At 42.8% G+C, this 18,699-nt stretch overlaps 1 long non-coding RNA gene across 1 annotated transcript in view; it reads right to left on the bottom strand.

Moving 5' to 3' along the window:
• Positions 1-627: 627 nt before the first annotated feature.
• Positions 628-18,699, bottom strand: part of LOC110129908 (uncharacterized) — a 57,197-nt gene continuing 39,125 nt past the window's right edge. The window contains exons 6-7 of the long non-coding RNA XR_011483842.1: positions 7,986-8,089; positions 628-4,197 (exon numbers count right to left, since the gene is read on the bottom strand). This is a non-coding gene — a long non-coding RNA (uncharacterized lncRNA). The remainder of the gene's footprint in view (positions 4,198-7,985; positions 8,090-18,699) is intronic.

Here is an 18,699-nt window from a genome sequence, read left to right as displayed (position 1 = left end):
ACTGTCCTGCCACTTCTGGGGTTGTGTGGGGAGGGGGTTTCCTTCTCTTCTCCAACCCACTTGGACACCACCTCCACCCCTCGGCCTGTCCTCATTTAGAGTGTGTGCCAGCTTGCCTCTGCTTAAACCCAGCTCAGCCCTGAACTTCAGTCAGATTACTTAACCAACCCTCATCTGTAAAATGGGGATAATGACCGTGCTTCCTGCATAGAAGGATCACAAGAACAAATTGAGTGAATATATGTGCAGTGCTGAGAATGAGAACTCTGACTGGCAAGTGACAGACGCTGAGGACATGTTGAGGGTTGCTCTGTTATGATAATTTTACGTTTTTCTCGGCATTTCTGAATTCCTTAGTGATGACCACTTTTCTACATAGGAAGTAACTTTGCTAGTCGGGAATGATCATGTATGACCAGTTAGGGATTTAATACATGTTCAGTCCAAAAAAAAAAAATGCAGACTTGACAAGTCAATGTTATCTTAGGACAAGAGTTGGCACACTTTTCCTGTAAAGGGCCACATGGTCGATGTTTTAGACTCCGCAGGCCCTGTGGTCTCTGTCACAAGTACTGTACTGTCATGGTAGAAGCAGCCACAGGCAATATGTAAATTGATGAGCATGACCGTGTTCCAATAAAACTTTATTTACAAAACCAAGCAGTGGGCTAGATTTGGTCCACAGCTAGAGTGCCCCAACCCCGACCCAGGTTATAGACTCCACAAGAGAGGAACCAAACCTCATCATGTTCACCTTGACATCCTACCACTCAGCATCTTGTCTGGCACACACTTGCTGCTCACATTGTGATGAATTTCTGAGTGAATGAATAACTTCAGAGGGAAGCGTTTTTCATCCCTTTAAACAGTGGACTTTGGCATACCTATTCAGACTGAAATGCGCAGTTTGAAGTTCTGTCAATAGACATGACAAAAGAGTTCCTGGGAATGACAGACCATTTCCATCCGAGGCTTTCAGGCTCTCTGGCAAATGTGTGTGTGTTAGTTGCTCAGTCGTGTCTGACTCTTTTGAGACCCATGAACTGTAGCCCACCAGGCTCCTCTGTCCATGGGATTCTCCAAACAAGAATACTGGAGTGGGTTGCCATGCCCTCCTCTAGGGGATCTTCCCAATCCAGGGATTAAACCTGGGTCTTCTGCATTGCAGACAGATTCTTTACCATCTGAGGCTACCAGGGAAGCCCCTACAGAAAATAGGTGTTATTAAAAAAAAAAAAAAAATCCAGTGACAGAGGCTCCAGCAAACCACAGCACTGCCTTTATAAAGCTTTGTCTATTGTCCATTGTTGACTTGGAGCTGTCTGACCCCTCCGACACCTCCGAGTCAATAATGGACGGGCATCTCCTATCTCTGGGCACAAGAAGCATGAGACCTGAAACTTCTGCCCTGTTGTTCCTGCTCCCCTGCCCAGGCTCTCGGAAGAGATGACTCAGTTAAGAGTTGGCTCCGGAGTCAGACAGGCTCATGGATCCCATGAGCTTACGCACATGACTTCCACCCCTTATGCTTTGGGTTCCTTGTCTACACAATGGAAATATAACAGTAATATTCTCAGCTCCCATGGTTGATGTGAAGATGAAACAGGATGATGCTCAGCATATTGCCCATTGAACCAGCACTCAACAAAAATAGCTTTACGATTTCTGGACCAGCACCTGGTATCTGTTGACGTGATGGCTAAGGGCAGCCTCGCCCTGGTTCTGAATGGCCAGCTGATGCCTGGGAAGGATACCTGGGAGGCAGTGCTCCCTGCTTCCCTCCCACCTTTATTTAACCCGTTCCTCCCCTCCCCACTCCTCCCTGCTGGTTTCCACATCTGCAGGAGATGACAGTGTTCTGAATACTTTGAGAACCAGGGCATTCTCTGGAGGTTAGAAAACATAGCCCCAAGTGTTCAAACCTGAAAGAGACACACACTGAAGCTTCCTTCAACTGGCAGTTATGACTGAGGAAACTGGGGGATCGCTTACACAAAGAGCTGGAAGGTAAGAGGCAAGAATTCTCTTCCTATCTTAAAACAAGCAGATTCTGAGGCATGAAGCCAGTGAGAGGTCCTCACTGTGCCTCAGTTTCCCTACTAGAGAGCAGGAAGTAACCATTTTAGTACTGGTTTGGGTATAATCAAAATGAAGGTTAAAGCGCTTGGCAAAAATAAAACATGATCTAAAGAGGGGTGGCATCATTTAATAGTCATGATTTACGGATAGCAGGATAATAGAAGCCACCATAGGTCTAAAATAGTTTTAGAAACAGCTCTGCCTAGAGGTTAAATGACCTCAAAGCACCTTCTAAACGATTCTCTTTGACTGCCGTACAATTTCTTCAGTTTCAGGAGAACGAGGCGGAAGCCCATCTGAATTAGTGAAGAGCAGAACTTTATTGCAATTAGTCCATCAAATCTAGCCCTTTTAAAAAATTAAAAAGTGGGCCTTTAACCCAGTGTTCCTATGAGATGTTTTCTTAGAAATAGATGTAAATTACATGCAGTTGCTCATACCTGAGTAGGTGTTTATAGAGAGTTCTAGGGTATTGGCAAACCATTTATTCTCTTAATTAATGTAAACTTTAGTCTGCAGTCTCTGGCCCCCAATCTTGGAAGTATGGTTGTTGTTCCGTTTTCTGTGAGGTGTCAAAAGAATTCTGGGACTGCCCTGGTGGTCTTGTGGTTAAGACTCCACCTTTCCAATGCAGGAAGTGCAGGTTCAATCCCTAGTCATGGAAGGAACTAAGATCCTGCATGTAGCATGGAGCGGTCAAAAACAAAAAAGAAACATTCTATAAAGGAATTCCTTTGGTTTGCTATGCAAACCTTATTTTCATTGATATTGCAAATGTAAACTTCAGGCTAGCTCAGTCACCACAATTTCTAATTTATGGAATCTGCATTCCTAAGGACTGCAGACCCCCACACTGAAATTAAAATCCACAGGAATGCTGAGGACTCGGTCTGCGGCCTTCCCGGAGCGAGTGTGGGTCAATCCATAGGAACCCCTCACTTGTCACTCCTTCTCTCTGACCACATGGCAGTTGGCAGCTGGGCTGCAGAAAAATGCCTGCAATCTCCTGCCGACCGGCTAGCAGAAAACAAGAGTGAGACTGGCTTGCTGTCCTGTGTGGTGTGTGGGTTCAGCTCCATAAGAACTTTTGTCGAGGTCCAGACCTTTTGTTGCTGGGCTGAAAGCCAGGGGCCTGTGAGCACGTGCACATAGATTACCGAATCAGGTGGGGTTGCCCCGAGTGACTCCTGCGGGGGTTTGTAGAGAACAAGGATAAGTTCAGGGTAGAAGTGCTGATTCCACCCTGCAACTCCCACTGTCCCAGGGAGGTGTGCTGAGGAAGAGGGGTGCAGAGGGGTCCGCCCATGCACACTGCCCGGAAGTTCATCCTAGAGTCAAAATAGGAAAGGTACCCGGCCAGCAACAGCGGGGATGATCCAGGCTCTGCCAGCAGTTTCCTCCCCATCACCATGCAAGCCCAGGGCCTGTCACAGAGTAGGTGCTCAATAAAGTGAGTGAACAAATGAATGACTGAATATTTGTTTCTTTGTTGAATGAATCAAAGTGTCTAGACCACACAAGGCCATTCATTGGCAAGTCTGGGGCAAAGCGCATTTAGAAGGGTGACAGCTGAGGGAATTAGTCAGTGTGTGTCCTTTCCAAACTTGCTGGCTTTCCTCCAATTAAAAATAAATGAAATAAATTTTAAAAATATTTTAATGAGGAAAATGCAAATAAATAAATACAATTGCTTGCTCAGGAGCCCAGGTTCCTCAGACCCAGGGTTCACTCGTTCATAGGAACGCTCACCACTTTGCCTCTTCTGAGACACAACCCTACGATCTTTATTAGGGTCACTCATCTTGCGAGTGGAAGTTATCATTTTTTAAGATGACGATGCACCGGGGGCAGTTCAGGTTTGCTGTCAGTCTTCTGCTTTTCAGGATTAACCAAATAGGAGCTTGCATCCAGTAGGTGGCACTTTGACAACGAAGGTCCCTGAACTCCTTGAGAAATTTGACAACAGCTTTTTAAATTCATCTCAACTTTTAAAATAAGAAGAATCAAGCCACAATCCATAACTGTGGTTGCAGATGGTCAGTATTTGGCTATCAGTAACACCATCATTCTCCAAAGGCCCCTAATTTCAGCTTGAGGTTCAGGCAGAGGAAGTAATTCCTGTGAAAATTTAAGACAAGCAAAATCATTCCAAGTCCTGAAAAACCCTGAAAGAAATAAGGTCACAGGACTTTCCCTGGTGCTAGGGTGTTTATGTTCAGTGATTTCTCTCTCTCCTACTAAATATACCATCTGGAAGCAAGCTTACCATCTGGAAGGACTCTAAGTGGGTTCCAGATGGATCTCCCTTTGATCCAATCGATATGGACAGGAGAACACCAGAACAAACTCTATCCCATATTCTGACTTGGCTGCTAGATCATAAATATTTCAGAACAGGAGCTAAAAGCAAGCCCTGTACTGATGGGTTAGGAGCAGGCTCTGCAAGAAGAAAGGGCAAGCTGAGAAAAAGAGAAACACTTGCAGAGAGGGGTCAGCGGGGATAGGACAGAATTTGAGGGTACCCAAAGAACTTGCCATATCACAGGTCACTGCCTGGAAGGACAGCATCATCATTTCAGGTTTTACTTTGTTTTAACAAAAGGGTCACAATCTATTTTTCCATAGTTTGGCACATGTGAGAGGAGTGGAAGAAAAAAGTTAAAGATTGGCTCAACCTTTTCACCCCCGGGCTGTGCCAAGCGGCCGCGTATACAGCACTGCAGGACAGGGGAGATAAAGCCAAGTGCAAGGTGCCTGGTGTTTCTTTCCAGAAACCCCATGGCCCTAGAGCTGAGATTGGAGGACTGAAATGGAATTACTAGGATTAGAAGGCAAAGAAAGGCTTGGGCCATGTGAGCGATAGCTCTGTCCTTACATGTGCACAACAGTTCTTGCCTCCTGGAACTGTTGTGCTGAACAAATGTAGGCAAATCACCTATTACAATGCCTGGCACTTAGTAGGTGTTCAATAAACTGTAGGGTTGATTTTTGTGTTTAAGTTAAATAATGCCCCCAATGGCACCCCACTCCAGTACTCGTGCCTGGAAAATCCCATGGACGGAGGAGCCTGGTGGGCTGCAGTCCATGGGGTCGCTGAGAGTCGGACACGACTGAGCGACTTCACTTCCGTTTTTCATTTTCATGCATTGGAGAAGGAAATGGCAACCCACTCCAGTGTTCTTGCCTGGAGAATCTCAGGGACGGGCGAGCCTGGTGGGCTGCCGTCTATGGGGTCGCACAGAGTCGGACACGACTGAAGCGACTTAGCAGCAGCAGCAGCGGTCATAGTTTACAAAGGACCTTTAGAACGTTCGTACATTTGAGTCTCACAATAACTTTATGAGACAGGAGGGAACTCTTAATACCGTATTGCTCATGAGGAAAATGGTGCCCGGAGAGTTTTAAAGAATTGTCCAAAGTCAAACATTGGGTCAATGGAAATCTTGGACTCGAAAGTAACACGATTAGATTCTAGCTTTGAGAGGTCTTTCCACTGTGACAACTGTACCATCTTTTGTATAACTTCAACGCTTTCGTCTTTTTTCAGGCGTACTTCATTTCTGGTTGATCCCAATAGTTATGAATCATATTGAGTAAACAGCTCTGATAATTTGGAACTAAGGTGACCTGTGTGTGAGTGGATACATTTCTACTTTGGGGGGAAATAGTGAAAGTAACAACAGACATGTAACCCTGATATTATTTAAAAAGAGAATCCTTGTTCTAATTCCATGCTATACATAAATAGTATTCTACTATTTTACATTTGGTAAATTGCATATAAAATAAAATTCTTCTAGCATTTAGTAGAGATAGATAATAGTGTTACATAACCTAAAATAGAAAATGATAAAAGAACATTCCCCAAAGGAGGAAAAAAGGTATCTTTTTCACATTCTGATTCTCTAGTGTTAGGGTATATGGTCCTAATTTGTTCCTGTACTTTCACTAAAGGCTTCTGAAAAGTCTCCTCATAAGGCTCTATTTTTATGGAGAGCTAAAAACAAATTAAAAAGTGAAACCTTTCAAGGGAGAATTTTCTGTGTGCTTGGTCATAGTCTAATTTTTGCCCCAAAGATGGCTTTTTTCCAGGTCTGTTTAGCTGTTGGAACAAACCTGGAGGCCTCAGTCACAGACATTTATTTTGTCTAATAAAAACATTGTGGAATTTGCATAGCATATTTCAATACCCAGGAGGTTTTCACTTATTTCCACTTATTTGTTTATTTATTTAATCCTATTTTTGGAGGGGGGAAAAATGTAATAAAACCCAGAAGATAGCACCAGGGAGACCTAGGTTGGAATCATTTTGTCTAGTGGTCTTTGGTACATGTGCCGAGGAACAAATGTGCCCAGTCCTTCTTGGCATCTGGGGCACCATGAGCTCTTTTCAAAGTTGAGAGACTTAGAAATCTGTGGTTCCTGGTGGGAAAAATATGATTTGGCTCCCATAGCTTTTCCTTCCCCGGGAGTAGTGGTTTAATTAATGATGTTGGAAAACTAGGCTAAACACAGACACTCTTGCAGTAGGAGGTAGGAACAGCATCAAGGCCCAACCTCGAGTTGTGGGCGTTGGGCCAGCAGGAGCTCAAGAGAAAAATGGTGCCATCTGCCCATCTTCTTCTGGAATTGCTGCAGCCAGGTGACTGACTGTGGAGTGTGGGCGCTTGTGCTTCTCTCAAACGTTAAGATTCCTTACCAGTAGTGCGTCTCTTCCGCCTTTTGTTGCGTCACAAAACATTGCAAACAAATATTTGGATAAGGACATCAGTGAGCCTCAATGCAGTCCTTAGACCACAGGTGTTGCTTCAAAGACCTCAGTATCCTCCCTCCCTGTTTACACTGGCCAAGGAGATCAGTTTGCCTCTCTAACCTATTCATGGTGCAGTGAAATCATCTTCAAATTTGGGTCCCGAGAAGGAAGGAAGGGAGAATAGAATATATACACTCCTACCTAAAATGCAAGTGGATATTGGGAATACTATTGATTAATACCCTTTGTTGCCATTTTTTAGTTATCCCTTTCAACTTAAAATATAGTACAAATCTAGGCTTGACGTTCAAGAAGGGAGACACAAAACTACCACTGAGTACCCAATCAGTGGAAATATCCTATGTAGTAATGATATTCTAAGTTCTAGTTTTCAACTTTGTATATCTGGACATTTGAGTTTTTCAGTATGCCCAGATTCAGGAGGTCTGGTTCTCATTAACCAACCTCAGAAGAGACTGATGCATAAGCAATAATATCAATGTAAAAGGTTGTAGTAGAAGCAATTCAATCCCTGGGTCAAAAAGATCCCCTGGAGAAGGAAATGGCAACCTACTCCAGTATTCTTGCCTGGGAAATCCCATGAATAGAGGAGCCTGGCAGGCTACAGTCCATGGGATTGCAAAAGAGTTGGACACGACTTAGTGACTGAACAACAGTAGAAGCTATTCCTTTCTTATGGCTAAAAATGTTAAATTGATCATCGAGATCACCTCCTTTTCAATATCAGAAAAGTCCATTTGGAACCAAAAAACTGTTTGGGGAACACACAGAACAAAAGAGGGTGGCTGGATATCCTTTGGAGAACTTTATTTAGGTCACAGGAAAGCCTGGTGAACAAACCATCCTTGCTTTACCTTGGAGTACCTTCTCTAGTGATCATTATGCTTATGAATTCCAAATCCAGTGGTTCAGTCCTTGGATAATACTAGATAACACAATGCTTACACTCTAACTTTCCCTTTTAGAAACCCTAAGCAGGCCAGCCTGTATGTTATACTACTACTGATCAACTTAGTAAAATCACATTCTACTCACATGGCCCTGAAATTATGTACTTCATATACTTGAAGTGCCAGTGTACTTCAAATAGTGTTGGTGGTTTTTCAGATATTCTTTCCTAAGTGACTCTTACCGTTGGTCTCACCAGTTGTATATGAACTCTTAGTGCTGTCAAGCTTGTGTTTTCAAGTTCAGGGGGCACTTCACTTATACTTTTTGAGCTTCCTCTGATGATAACTGGTGAGAAAAAATAATAAGATCTATGTTTGTCTTAACATATGTGGGTCAGGGCTTTCTAATAAAACTTGAAGCAGTTAAAAAAATCAGCTATAATTGTAGATCCTTAATTCAGTTCAACTAGGGAAAAGACTAGCTTTGAATTAACCAAAGTATTTAATCACAGCTTTTGTTTTTTAAAGGTCTGATTTAATGAAAAGTACTCTGAATTGGAATGAGATCTCTATTCTATTTCCCTCCTCCATTCACATTGGCCAAGATCATTAACCTCTCCAGGTCTCAGTTTTCTCATCTGTAAAATGAAAGTATTGAGCTAACTTGCCTCGAGGGACCCTACCAGTTCAGTATCTACTTTCTCTAATGCGTGTCTCTGTAGCCCTCAAGCAAAAGAATTGCCGTTTGCAGGCAAGGAAGAGCAGCTCGCAGTAGTTAGATGGTCCTGCCCCAGTGAAACACAATTTTCAATTCCTGAAACTCCACTGATGACAACAACAACAGGAAGCATTAAATTCCAAAACTAGCTCTGTGTGAACCTTCGAGAATAAACAAAAACTTTTTTGGTTTAATTTTTATGGTGTATTTTTGCATAAAAATATTGCATAAAATATTGTTATTAACCTTTGAATGGAAATGATGCAATAATACCACAGCAGAGTCTGAACATTCCAACTGCAAAAGAACCAGCATTTCTCCACCACACTATTCATGGTTTCGGGTGGATGGTATGTACTTTTCTTTGGTCTCTGCCATTTCTCATTTAACAAATCTTCAAGACTGAGTTTTTCCATAAAAAGAAGACAGAGCAGATCCTTGATCATAAATTGAGATGGAGAGGCAATAAAAGCTGGCAAGTCAGTTAAACCACTAATGCTGCCCTCATGTCCCCAAGAAAAATTACCAAAGGGCAAGTACATTGTTGTTTAGCCACTAAGTCATGTCTGGCTTTTTTGCGACCCCATGGACTGTACCCTACCAGGTTCCTCTGTCCATGGGATTTCCCAGGGAAGAATACTGGAGTGGGTTGCCATTTCCTTCTCCAGGGGATCTTCCCAACCCAGAGACAGAACCTGAGTCTCCTGCCTTGGCAAGCGGATTCTTTACCACTGAGCCAGCTGGGAAGCCCCTAAGTACATTGTAGCCGGCATTAAAATACTTTACATGTTTGAATTCAAACAGGATGCAAAATATATTACTTTAAAATTGATTTTGAAATGCTGGAATAAGCGATTGTTCTAATACTCTTTATTATCTTGCCAAATCCTTAAGAATTATTGTCCCTATTTAACAGGTGAGAAAACTGAGGCATAGAGAAGATAAATAATTTGCCCAATATCATGTAGTTAGTAAGTGGAAGAACTAGGGTTTAAGCCAGGCAATCTAATCCCAGAATTTATGATTTTAACTTTTATATTATGTTATCCCCAATTAAGTAAGCAAAATGAACAATGATATGTTTATATGACCAAATATTTTGCAATATTTGCAACTAATAAACAATTAAAAATAAGAAGAGTTACTGACATGGGGAAATATATAACATATTGTTTTGTGGATAAATAAAGAAACTATGGATAGCATAGCATAATTCTATTTAAAAGTATTTTACATGCATTTAACACATATACATTATAGGCATAGAATATATACATTCACAATTTAACTGATTATCAGTGGGTAGTGGAATTATTGGTGATTTTTATAGTCTACTTAAGAATTTTTCTGTATTTTTCAGATTTTCTAAAAGCTTTGAACTTAAAAACTTAAAAAGCTGCATTGAACTTTCAGTTTCCAGTCCAACCTGTGAAGAACTTGGAAATTGTCACTTCTGTCCTTGCAGTAAGAAAAAAAAGCTGCACAAACTAAAATTCAATTACCCATCAGAGAACTCGGCAGAGCAAAACTGCCGCCTTCAAGCTGGAGAGACAAACAGGCAGATACAGAGAATCACAGCTTCTGTGCAGCAGAAGCCCATGACTGGAGCGAGTGTCTGTGTGAACACTTAAAAACCGTGATGGATAAACTGCTGGAGGCTCAGTCTACCCTAGCTGTTGTTGAGCTTCCCACGTGGTCCAGTGGTAAAGAATCTGCCTGCCAATGCAGGAGATGTGGGTTTGATCCTTGCGTTGGGAAGATTCCCTGGAGGAAGCCCACAGCAACCCACTCCTGTATTCTTGCCTGGAATCCCATGGACAGAGGAGCCTGGCAGGCTACAGTCCATGGGGTTGCAAAAGAGTTGGACATGAATTAGCAAGTAAACAACAACAGTCTATCCTAGCTTTAGAGCTAAAAATTCTCAAGCTAGGATAGGGGCCCCCACACTTTCCTGAGTTTTATCTCCAGGAGCCCTACCAGGTTCCCACTGTGAAAATGGAAGAAAAAAAAAAATCCCTACATGCTTCCAGTAGGGTTAGGGGGGTAAGTAAACATTTTGAAATCTGCCCAGAGCATCCAGTTCCTTCATTAAAGTCTAGTCTCAAGGAACCCTATTTAACCAAGTATAACTGACTGGGATTTTACCAGATCATAACACACCCAGGGGGAGGGAAATACCCAACTCCAGTCCTGTCTAGCCTTTGACACGGGGGAAGGGAAATACCCACTCAGGCTCACTGGTAGACTGAGACCTGTAATAACAGGATCAGAGAATACGTTCCATCCCCCCACATCTCACCACAATAGTCAGGGCTCCTGCACAATAACAGGGGATTGCACCAAGAAGAACTGCAAGCCTCAGAGGCTATTTAAGTAGTCTCTAGGAAAACCCCCAAACAACAGAGGAGACAAAAATAAGGACATCAGAGGAAACTGCAGCCCCTGACACCACAGCCATAACAAGGAGTAAAGAAAGCCTAACTCCTAGCTAAACAAACACAAAACCTCATGCTACAGTCATATCTGCCTCCATTCCTTTTACCCCACACATCATGTCTGGCTTTCAGCAAAAAATTACGAGGTATAGTAAAAGGCAAAAAACAAGGTCTGAAGAGACAAAGCAAATAACACAACCAGACTCAGATATGACAGAGATTTGAGAGTGGTCAGACCAGAGATTTAAAAATAACTTTGACTAACATGTTAAGGGCTCCAATGGAAAAGGTAGACAGCATGCAAGAACAAATGGGTAATGTAAGCAGCTAAGAAACAATCAAAAGGAAATTCCAGAAATCAAAAATACCCTAATAAGAGGACTTCCCTTGTGGTCCAGTGGTTAAGAATCTGCAATTCCAATGCAGGGGGCACGGGTTCAATCCCTGGTCAGGGGACTAAGATCACACAAGCTGCACGGGAGACCAAAAAAAATTAAAATGCCCTAACAAAAATGAAGAATGCCCATGTTTTTGATGGGCTCATCAGTAAATTAGACATGGCCACAGAAATAATCAGTGAGCTTGAAGATATTTCAATAAATGCTTTCAAAGCTGAATCGAAAAGAGGAAAACAGAAAAAGAACAGACTATCCAAGAACTGTGGAACAACTACAAAAGATATACCATACATATAAGGGGAATACCAGAAGGAGAATAAGGAGAGAAAATAACTGAAGAAATATTTGAAGTAGTAATGGCTGAGAATTTTCCAACATTAATAAGAGATATGAAACCACAGACCCAGGAAGCTTGGAAAGCACTGAGTAAGATAAATACCCCCAAATCTACACTCTTTCATATCATATTCAAACTTCAGAAAACCAAACACAAACAGAAACTCTTGAAAGAAGCTTGAGATGAAAACAGAACAAAACCAAGAATCACCCTACCTACAGAGAAACACAGCAAGAATTATATTTCTCTTCAAAAGTCATGCTATCAAGAAAACAATGGAGAGAAATATGTAAAGTGTTGATAGAAAAATCCAACAACTTAGAATTCTGTGTCCAATAAAGTGATCCTTCAAAAGTGAAGTCTTTCTCAGACAAACACAAATTAAGTCAATGTGTCACAAGTAGACCTACTTTGCAAGAAACATTATAAGGAATTCTTCAGAAGAAAGGAAAATTATACAGATCAGAAACTCGGGTCTAAATAAAGAAAGGAAGAGCATTAAAGAAGGAATAAATGAAGTTAGTAAGGAACCATACTCACACAGAAGATTCAGAAAACCATGAGCACAGTCACCTGCCAATCAGAGCTCCATGGATGCAGGTACACTCTGCCACAGGGTTTGCTGGAAGTGCCCGGCCTCAGAAGCTCCATTAGAAGCAGGAAAAAAAAAAAAAAAGACTTCTCCTCTCTTTAGTCAATTTCCTATCAGTTTCACATAAGTAACCAAAATAGTCTACCCTTTGGCTACTTAGCAGCCTTCTCACCATGATTAAATTTCCAAATAATAAGAACAGTGGCAACATCATGCATCACCTCTAGTGTGCAACTATTGCAATTAAGATGACGATATCCCCCTCCTCTTCCCCAAAACAGAAGGTGCAAAATCCTATCCATTACCACATCCATGTCTCGGAGATATTAATTCCACTTCTAGTTCAGCCGCAATCCCTCCTGGATATTTTATAATCTAAAGATTAAATTGCAAAATTGACAACTGCCAACAAAACGGACAGATGTGTAAGTAGACTGGCCAATAAAAAGAGAGGGAAAAGACCCAAACAACCACCAGCATTCCTTATATAAAATAGGAGAAGGAGAAAGGAGGAAAAGAATTGGTTTTATGTGCTAACAAGTGTTGTGAGTTGAATTGTCCCCCCTAAAAGATGTATTTGGGCTTCCCAGGTGGCGGTAGTGGTAAAGAACCTGCCGGCTAATTCAAGAGACATAATGAGACATGAGACTCAGGCTCAATCCCTGGGTCAGAAAGATCCCCGGGAGGAGGGCATGGCAACCCACTCCAGCATTCTTGCCTGGAGAATCCCATGGACAGAGGAGCCTGGTGGGCTACGGTCCATAGGGTCACAAAGAGTCAGATACAACTGAAGCAACTTAACACACACACACACACACACACACGCCAAAAAAAAAAAAAAAAGAAAGAAAAAAGAAAAACAAACGTATTTAAGTCCTAATCTCCCAATACCTGTAAATATGACCTTATTTGGAAATGTGATCTTCCCAGATATTTAGAGGGCTGCCCTCATAGCTCAGTTGGTAAAGAATCCGCCTGCAATGCAGGAGACCCTGGTTCAGTTCCTGGGTCAGGAAGATCCCCTGGAGAAGGGAAAGGCTACCCTTTCCAGTATTCTGGCCTGGAGAATTCACGGACTGTATAGTCCATGGGGTCACAAAGAGTTGAACACAGCTGAGCGACTTTCACTTTCAGCAGAGGTCATATTGGATTAGGTGGCCCCTAACTCCAGTGACTGTGGTTCTAATAAGGAGAGAGAGATTTGGAGACACACAGACACACCCAAAGGGAAGGAGGCCCTGTGACAACAAAGGCAGAGACTGGCGTGATGCAGCTACAAACCAAGGAAAGCTGAGGATTGCCAGCAACCAGCAGAAGCTGGACAAGAAAAGAGACTTCAAAGAGAGTATGGCTCTGCCAACACTTTGATTTCAGATTTCTAGCCTTCAAAAACTGGGGAAAGATTGTTTCTGTCTTGAGGAAAAAAAAGTTGAATTTGCTTTGTAATTTTTAAAAAGCCCCCTCCTGATCCACATGGGGTTTTGTAGTAGGAGCCAGTGTGTGCTTTGACATCTGGTTCCCCTTATCTGATTTATCGAAGTTGGAGCCTGTTTGACAAGGACTGAATTGTGCTTTTCACCCTCTAATATGCTGTAATCTGGCTTGGTATTAGTTCCCTCTTCAAATACATGTTTAATTTTCCAGTAAATTCTTAGCCACTGTAATGTTTAGTAGTTTAAATGAAAAGATTAAAGTGCTTAAGAGCATTCAATTCTGTCTATGCTTCTAAAAACCACTAATTTATTTTTCTCTGAACCACTCATTTTATCTTATTTTTCACCTGTCTAATTCTCACCTGTATCAGAGTCCCAGTAGGAAACAAGTGATACCCTAACATAGGGGAATCTGAGGACATGTGAGCAAAGCATGTGGGAAGAACAAGCGACTGACTAACCCTGGGACCAGCGACCTCCGAGCCATCATTACCCCTAGGACCAAAGGGACAGATGACATTTAAATGGAAGAAAGGCGCTCAGTCGTGTCCGACTCTTTGTGACCCCATGGAACTCTCCAGGCCAGAATACTGGAGTGGGTTGCCATTCCCTTCTCCAGGGGACCTTCCCAACCCAAGGATTGAACCCAGGTCTCCTGCATTGCAGGTGGATTCTTTACCAGCTGAGCTACCCGGGAAGTCCTTTAAATGGAAGAACATGTCTTTAAACAAATATTTGGGTTTTTTCCCCAAAATGTGGACCATTTTTTAAAGCCTTTATTGAATTTGTTACAATATTGCCTCAGTTTTATGTTTTGGTTTTTGGCCTGGAGGCCTGTGGGATCTCAGCTCCCAACCCCCTGCATTGGGAGGAGAAGTCTTAACCCCCAGACTGCCAGGGAAGTCCCTGAAACAAAAAAAAACATTCTCCGTGGTAGAATGTAGGTTGCCAGATGCAGAAAATTGAGTAATACACACCCCCCTCCCTCCTCTTGGGACATTACAAGCAGGAGGGAGACAGAAACACTCAATGGATGACTCCACAAATAAATATCACAGACAGCAGTTAAGTTCCATCAATGAAAAGAAGATTGAATGAAAAAGATTTCAGTAGGGGGCTGGGACCTGACTCCCACTGGTCAGGGAAGACTTTCCTGAGCAAGTGATGTTAGAGCTGAAATCTGTGGGATGCGCAGTTTCAGCTGCAAGAGTGGGCAGAGAGGGATGCCTGACACAGTGGGAACAGCGCCCCCACAGAGACCTTGACCTTGGAAAGATTGTGGTGCATTAACATCTCCAAGAGAAGCCCAGTAGGGTTGAAGCTCACTCCCATGAAGGGGAGGGAGGGACATAATCATGCCAGGTCTTTAAGGCTGGATTGGGATTTGGAACTCAGAGGAACAGAGAAAAGAGACAGGATGATGCCAGGATCTGTCTTTATTTCTAAAAGATTCTTAGAGGCAAGGACTGCCTTTTGCTCATTTTCTAATTGTGCCCAGTATCCTTACATACAATCGGTGCTTAACACATTCGTTGAACTGCGCTTCAGTTCTCCAAGAAAGGTGTTTTAGAAATTGTGTTTAGCGGTGGAAAGTAACGGAGGGGGTATGGAATGACATTAGGGAGGAAGCAATGGTTGCTTTCCTTCCAGAAATCTGTTTTCTCTGATTACCACGTGTCAGGGTCACATAAAATGGAAAAGATGCACTTGCTTAAAAGAACATAAAATCAGCATAAGGAAAATATTATTTCTCATGTATTACTGGTTAAACCATCCGCTAGGAAATCAGACTGCCTGAATTTGAATCCTGGTTTAGTTACTACTACTTACTAGCTGTGGGTCCTTGGATATGTTACTTAGACCCTCTGGGCCTCAGTTTTCTTATCTGCAAAAAGAGATTATAATACTACTTATTTCATCTCGCTGTTGTGAGGATTAAGTAAGAATACATGAGAAGCATGTCAAAGACTGCCAGGCAAAGAGTTAAGGGCTCAATAATGTCACCTATTATTAATTGCATACAAATTAATATAAAAAAGTTGCTTCCCCCAACGGTAAAACAATTTGCTCTTTAAAATGTCCCCAATCCTTGATCCTTAACAGGGTATGTTGGTTATGTATTCATAATAATATTATATAATGGCAAGATGACTTACACAGAAATGTTTAATGCATCAGGTTTTGCTGGACTTGTTACACTGAGGAATAAAATCTCTCCCCAGTATTAAATTGTTTTCTGATACATTCCAGATAATGCACTTTACGAAATATTTAAAGCTGACAACGTATAAACTCATGGCATGTGATTTTCCTTGATTTCCAGGTCTTTAGAGGCATTACAAAACATATGTCTGGGGTTTCCATGAAGGCATGGGTCTTTTTTTTTTCTTCTCTTGCCCATCTCTCAATTTGCAGAGAGCTGTACATTTTAATACTTTCTTCCCCACTCTCCCCTCACCCCCCACATATATTCCTGAGTGAAAAATGCACATTAGGGCATAAACATAACACAAACTGATTATTGAAACTTATGAAGGTTAGCTCAGTAGATAGAACATTCATTCTCTCCCTCCTAGCTGCAAAACAGGACTCTTGATCTGTCAGTCTCATAAATCATTCCCCATCTACTCCATGACAGACAAAAATCAAAGAACATGTTAGCACTGAACCAGTTACAGATTAGAAATCAGGTGACAGCAGGCCCCACTGTTTCTTGTAGAATGTCCCCGAAAGGGGTACACTGCAGTGCATGGGTAAACACGCCCCTACTTGTTGACAGAATTATTTTTAGAAAGTAATGCCTTCCCATTTTTAAAACCCAGAGAGAGGCATCGGGATGTGTAGGTGGTAGTTCTCAGCCCTGGCTTCCAATCAAAATCACCTGTGGAGCTTTTAAACCTCTGCAGAAGCCAGGACCTCACTCCAGACTGAAGTTCTCAGCCTGGGCTGCACATGTGAATCCCCTGGGGAGCTTTTGAAAAGCTAGGATGCCTGCCAAGCTGCCCCACCCCAGACCAATTGCATCAGCCTCTGGGAGTAGGGCCTAATCAGTCCTCCAGGTGATTTGAATACATAGCCAGGCCTGAAAACCACCCCTTGAGATGGATTGAATTCACTTATTCATTTCATGAATAAGGACTGGCTGCTCCTGTGTGCCAGGCCTTGCTGGAAACATAGCACTTAAGAAAATAAACACTCCCTGATCTTTTGGGCTTAGAAATCTGAGTCCAAATCTTCAGGAGTGGGGCCTAGGCATCTGAAATTTCTAAAAGCTGATCAGCCAAGATTAAGAACTGGGGAGTAGCAGAAAGGGCAAGGAGTCCAACAACTGTGTTTGAATCTTGGTTCCTCTGCTTATTGGCTGTTTGATCTGGTAAATTATGTAACTCTTCTAAGCCTCTGCTTCCTTATCTTTAAAATGATGAAAAGCAAATCTTCCACTCTAGGGCAGTTACAAGTTTTAAATGAAGAGAAAAAAAAAAAGCCGATCAAAATCTTGGTGCAGTGGCTGGTACCTACCAGGCACCCAATAAATGTTCAGTTCCGCCGCTTAGTCGTGTCCGACTCTTTGCACCCCATGGACTGCACACGCCACGGTTAGTTTTCCTTTTTCCTCCTGCCTTTCATTTTTCCCATTGTCCTGAAAGCAATATTGTGCTAAGTATGTGAGATGTGCAGTTGAAATGTGGGCTTCCCTGGTGGCTCCGTGGTAAAGAATCTGCCTGCTAATTCAGGAGATGGGGGTTCTATCCGTGGGTCAGGAAGATCCCTTGGAGAAGGGAATGGCAGCCCTCTCCGGTATTCTTGCCTGGGGAATCCCATGGACAGAGGAGCCTGGTGGGCTCCAGTCCCCCTAGTTGTAAAGAGAGCTGGACAGGACTTAGCAACTCAACAAAAACAATTGAAATACCCCACACTGGCCCTGGCTTTCCAGGAGTTGTGTAATAAAGAACAGCCACGTCATACCTAGGTGTGTGCTCCCAGCCGCTTTTATTGCTGCAGAGTGTCTGAATAGGGAGAAGTAATGACTGAGAGTCAGAAGTCAGAGGTTTCCTAAAGAGGAAGAATTTAAGAGGAGGGTTTAAGAGCAGAGGAGGGTACTGCAGACTGAAGAAACAGCAGAGCAAGATAACTTCGAAATAATACCTGAAGGTAGGTCATGTTTAAAGACAATATTTACCTTTCAAACATTATTTGACATGTATCTATGCATGTCATTGATCAAGAAAGTGGAAGTTTACCTTGTTATCAGCGTGTGCCTGAATAATAATGTATATGTTCAATGTGTTTATGAACATGTATTTTACATTTTTAATGAGAAATGCATTTTATATGCATATTCCTGAGTATGTTATTCAGGAAAATGCCTCATGCCTCTCTCTCTTTCCTTGCATTCTCCTTGGGGGTGTCAGCCCGCCTTAACTCACTAGCCTTAGAAATAACGATGAATTTTCTCAGCACGAAGAACAAAGAACTGAATCAAGATGACATCATCCTCCTTGTAGTGAATTTTCATTCAGGTGAAAACATTTAAGTCCAGCTGGAGCTTTGTCCAGAATGGTTAGTCCCGGACCAATTGTAAACGGCCAAGAAAGTGGATTTAACTAAAAGCAAGCCAGGCTGGCGGGCGAGCGTGCACCTCGCAGCAACCGCGTCCCCCGGGGCAGCCGGGCATTCGGTTGCAGCCCTCCGCTGCAAGGCCTGGGCCTCCACGCAGGCTCCGTGGACTGGGGCTGACAGCGTAGCCCTCCTCTGCTCAGACTACCTGAATGACCTACTTTGAAAATGGTGTGAACTCGGCCGAGTGCCACGGGATTGAGGGGCAAACAGGCCTGCCCAGAGGGCTTGCAGCAGAACAGAGCAGGCTCCCTCTCGGGGGGACCCTCCAGAAGCCGTGTGTACGGTTGTGTTTGGCGGGTGGGGGGTAGTTTTTTTTTTTTTTTTAATTCCCAGGGCCTTGCCTGTTACAATTCATCTTTCTGCTCTCGGAGCACCGGCTGTTGATTGGCTGGGTCAGCTGTTACATCAGAGAAAGGCAGCCAA

This window comes from Odocoileus virginianus, chromosome 27, assembly GCF_023699985.2.
Source record: "Odocoileus virginianus isolate 20LAN1187 ecotype Illinois chromosome 27, Ovbor_1.2, whole genome shotgun sequence".
In the NCBI taxonomy this organism is placed as follows: domain Eukaryota; kingdom Metazoa; phylum Chordata; class Mammalia; order Artiodactyla; family Cervidae; genus Odocoileus; species Odocoileus virginianus.
This window is presented reverse-complemented; position numbering and strand designations above follow the sequence as displayed.